This window comes from Otolemur garnettii, unplaced genomic scaffold (genome assembly GCF_000181295.1).
Source record: "Otolemur garnettii isolate 467f Iridium unplaced genomic scaffold, OtoGar3 scaffold00009, whole genome shotgun sequence".
In the NCBI taxonomy this organism is placed as follows: domain Eukaryota; kingdom Metazoa; phylum Chordata; class Mammalia; order Primates; family Galagidae; genus Otolemur; species Otolemur garnettii.
In genome coordinates, this window is record NW_003852404.1 from 13,855,922 (window position 1) to 13,861,123 (window position 5,202).

The 5,202-nt window shown below is 35.5% G+C and overlaps 1 pseudogene; it reads left to right on the forward strand.

The window, feature by feature from the left end:
- Positions 1-255: 255 nt before the first annotated feature.
- Positions 256-1,216, forward strand: LOC100962325 (annotated as a pseudogene).
- The last annotated feature ends 3,986 nt before the right edge of the window (positions 1,217-5,202 follow it).

The following is a 5,202-nucleotide window of genomic DNA, read 5'->3' on the forward strand; positions in this document are numbered from 1 at the left end:
TATGCTAGTAGCAGGGATATTTTACCAAAAATGAGGAATGCGTGAGAGACAGGGAAAGGAAACAGAACCTTCTGTACTGGGAAGAGCTGAATAGAGTTACCCGGGTAGCACAACGCACCAGACCCAACACTACCAGTCCAGAGGAGAGCTCAAAGGACCCTGCAATATATATTAAAAATTGATGCTGAGTTTTTCAGAGATTCTTTCTGCTGAGCTAGGAGACCTGTGGTTAGGTTCTTGGAGTTTCCCTGCAGCATGGCCCCCAAACTCCAGTCTCCACTCCCACCTCAGAAGAAACCAACACTGGCCTGCTGCTCCCAGACTGGAGGACACCTGGGGCTCTCAGGGATTGCCCCCAAAGAAAGGAAAAGAACAGCAGGAAGCAATTGAACATATTGATGAAGTACAAAATGAAATAGACAGACTGAATGAACAAGCCAGTGAGGAGATTTTGAAAGTAGAACAGAAATATAACAAACTCCGCCAACCATTTTTTCCGAAGAGATCAGAATTGATCACCAAAATCCCAAATTTTTGAGTAACAACATTTGTCAACCGTCCACATGTGTCTGCGCTGCTTGGGGAGGAGGATGAAGAGGCACTGCATTATTTGGCCAGAGTTGAAGTGACAGAATTTGAAGACATTAAACCAGGTTACAGAATAGATTTTTATTTTGATGAAAACCCTTACTTCAAAAACAAAGTTCTCTCCAAAGAATTTCATCTGAACAAGAGTGGTGATCCATCTTCAAAGTCCACTGAAATCAAATGGAAATCTGGCAAGGATTTGACGAAACCTTCCAGTCAAACACAGAACAAAGCCAGCAGGAAGAGGCAGCATGGGGAACCAGAGAGCTTCTTTACCTGGTTTCCTGACCATTCTGATGCAGGTGCAGATGAATTAGGAGAGGTCATCAAAGACGGTATTTGGCCAAATCCATTACAGTACTACTGGGTTCCTGATATGGCTGATGAAGAAGGAGAAGGAGAGGACGATGAAGAAGGTTTGGAAGATATTGATGAAGAAGGGGATGGGGATGAAGGTGAGGAAGATGAAGGTGGTGATGAAGGGGAGGAAGGAGAGGAGGATGAAGGAGGGACAACCAACAGAACACTGATGGATTCCAACCTTTTAAAAAATGGTCTCCAGTCCCTGGGAGCAAGTTGCAGTCTTTTTTTTTTTTCCCCCTCTTGTGCTCAGTCGCCCTGTTCTTGAGGTCTCTTTTCTCTACACCATAATTCTCAACTTATTTGGGGGGAAAATACCTTGAGCAGAATACAATGGGAAAAGAATCTCTGCTCCTTTCTGTTCCAAATTCATTTTTATCCCTTCCTATCTGAACAAAAACTGTACGGAAAAAGAAAAACTGCTCCCTTCACTCTGCTGGAAGCTGGAGGGCGCCAGGCCCCTGTGTAGTAGTGCGTAGTATTCTAGCTTTTTTCCTCCTTTCTCTATATATTAGGCTCAGAGAGTACACTGACTGTGTCTGAATATGGACAGTCAGCATTTACCAACATGTGTCGGTCTACTTTCTCTTGTTTAAAGAAAGAAAAAAAAAACTTTAAAAAATGGGGTATAGAAGGTCAGCATAGGGTGTGTTTGAGACGCTTGGGTGGGTTAAGTGGCATTTTGACAACATGACTTGTCCTTTGGCACGTTTAATTGTGATGCTGAACGGACATCCTTGCAGTTTAAGATGACACTTTTAAAATGCATTCTCTCCTAATGATGACTTGAGCCCTGCCAGTCAAATGGGAGAATCAGCAGAACCTGTAGGACCTTATTTGGAATTGACATGCTCTATTGTAATTTTCTTCCTGTTTATTTTTTAAGTTTTCTTTCTGTTTCACTGGAAAGGAAAGATGATGCTTAGTTTTAAATGTTAAAAGTGTACAAGTTGCTTTGTTACAGTAAAACTAAATGTGTACACACACACACACACACACAAAATTGATGCTGAAGAAAACCACAATTTTCTTCTCTAAATATAGGGGAATGTGGAGCTGACGAAAGCTAAAACCTAGAGGGACACTCTTCCTCTCCCTCTGATTGCCTTAAAGAAGGACAGTTTGTTGTGTAAATGTCTTTACAAAGACAAAGACCTTCCTGCCCTTCTTTTTATTTTTCCTGGCTTAAAGGTAGTCCTCTTCACAATGTTTCTTATAGGTTCACAGACAGCAGCACCAGATCGAGAAGACTACTTTTTCCCAGAAATTTATCTTTCAACATTTTCCTGCCTTTGGGAAGCCTGAAGATGTTTTTTTCTTTGTTTTATTGGTATATAGAATTTATGCCTCTTTGTTAAAATATTATTTAAACAAGGCCCCAGTGCCACTAACTTAAGAAACGCTTTTCTACTGAGGCCTCTCCTGTATGATGGGTACAACATCAACTAATAAACTTCTGCTCGTTCAGCTATTGCTAATCTGACTCTTGTTTTTAGGAAAATATATCAACTAAGGTCCTGTGAGGAATAAAGAAGAAACTATATTTCTCCCCAATAATTCAAAATAGTTTGAAAGAAAGTCGATATTATTATTGAAATAGTTTGAAAGAAACTTGATATTATTAGTTATTATTTTAATAACTTTAAAGTCTATGTCTTTTGGAAAAGAGAAATGGTCAAAGTGAGGAACAAAGGTATTGTTTTTGTAACATACCTTGTTGAGTCTTTTGACTTTTGGAAATATACATAGGCATATATGAAAATAAATGAAAAAAAGTTTTAAAAGAAGATAATGGTATAGATTCTCTAAGAAATCGATAGTATGCCTTTTTAAAAATTGAATAAATTAAATACATAAGTGCAGAAGAAGTATAATCATATTTTAAAACAAAATATCGAAATACTTAAGCAAAATGTCTTAAGGTTAACTGAAATACTGGAATGATATTACCTCTAAAACTTCAGGAAGAAAAGTACTCCACCACTTGATACGTGATGAAAATAAAATAAAATAAACTTAGGAAAACTGGTTTCTACCCTTGGTTCTGGATAGTGAATGAACAGCTCTTATTTGAATGTATAGAATTTGAGATTTTTGAGGCAAAATATCAATGAATACATGGTCTATACATCAGTTTAACAGAGAAGGCTAAGATGAATAGTCTACTGTGGGTTATTGTTCGATAATTAGAATGTAAGTATAGAATAATTTTTAGTTACTTGTTACTACACATTTCAGAAAAATATGTAAACTCCATCTTTCCTTCGATTGGTAAATAAAATATTGCAAGGTTTACAATTGGAAGGTTTGTTCCAATAACGATATTCTTTGTTTAGCTGTTCAAAGTTCTATTTGGGAATATTATTATGTTTACTATAGAAGAAAAAATTTTTTTCTAAATATAATTAGCTGACTCATATAATCTAAAACCATGTCAGTGATTTAGTAAATATTCAAAATATTTTTCTCATACCCAAATGTTATTTTTGGAGTATAGGATTGTATGTCTCCTTGAAACTTAAAAATATATACTGAGAAAAACATAAGTAGAATTTGGATGGAATACAAGTTTTCTATTACATACTGAATTTTCTTTGAAATCATAATACTGGATTGCCAATAACATTTTGGACTTCATTATATTTTAATGTCTTCATTTCCTCAATTCAGCTTCCACTCACTTCCTTTCACAGATGTTGATCTTTAAGAAATAAATCTGTTTTAACATCTGCTTTGGGGATGTATGATTTGTGAAACAATGCTATTGAAAGTGGCACTTTCATCATGACAAATGTTTATTTCCATTTTTAATATGTATTAAAAAGCACAAGTCTCATCTAAAATATCAAAATGTTTAACTGCTTTCTAATTCTACCTGGACATATTATTATACTAAGAAAAATATATTTGGCCAAAAAGAATATGTTAGTTCTATGTACTTAAATTGCTTTTAATAAATTAGAACATGAAAAAAAAATAAAAAAATAAATTAGAACATGGTTATAATATTTTCTTTTAAAAAAGACTATGTACATTATTCTCTTTTTGATGTCTTTGATGTGCTAAAATATAATCAAAAAGAGGTTTTTGAGGACCCTTTTAATTTTTTTGGTTTAAACCAAATTTCATCTGAGGTCCTGAGATATTTTAAGTATAGATATTAACATATTTTTGAGGAGATTTTGTGGAATGGGGTTATTCAGAATTACTATAAACTATGCTTTTCATTCCAAGAAAATAATCACAAAACTTTATTTTTTTTGACATTCTTTGTTTGATAATTCTACTAATGGGATAAATTTAACTCTGAAATTATAATGAATTTTCTGAATGTTTCTCAGTTAAATTTGTTAACCAGTGTCAAAAAAGCCATCCATTTCTAGATTATAGAACGCATTTCCAAACTGACACATTTCTTAATTTTGATAATCAATTTACCCATTATCCAAGGCTTCTTACTATAGAAAATTCATTTTTCAGATTTGTCTACATGAGAGGTCAGCACATTTTTCCTCTAAGGGCCAAATAGTAAATGCTTTTGGCTTGGTAAGCAGAGGAAAAGGGAAACATTATGTAGACACTTCTGTAACTATTTATAATCTAGTGATTTAAAATTGTTTTTAAAAAAAATTTTTTTTAATGTTTGCAGACTGCACAAAAATAAGCGGTGGGTCAGCTTTGGCCCGCAGGTCATCATTTTCTCACTCCTGCTGAGAGTGACCAGGAGTGCACTATGTAGTAAGTCTAAGATTCATTTCGGAGAACAGTGACATACAGTTTTTGTTGCTAGAAAATGTAAATGATTTGTGCAGGTTGTGCCTCAGAATAATTGTTTTATTTTCTTTGTCCTCCAGTTGTTACTGAATTTCTTTCTGCATTGGTCTCAGAGATTCAAAGAATGAACCCAGGGACCTCAGATCAGCGGTGAGATAAAATTTATTAGCTATAAAGGAATTCGGGAGGAATAAAAAGCCCCAGAGCTCTTACAAAGGGACAGACCCAAGTTGTAAAATCTCCACATGGATCCTTTCTCTAGGGCTATGTATAGCCTGGAGAGTTACGTTTGGCCAGGATTTGGTAGATGGATAATCATTTTTTCAAAGTGAATGAACACGTTAGTGAATGGATGCAGTTCCTTCCCCTCCAGACAAGGGGAATGAGTGTTGCTACCTTCACAAAATTTTCCAGGCCTAAGAAATGGGGGGGTGGGGGGAGCCACTGTTCAGCTCTGAATGGGGGACCCTGTGTCACTGT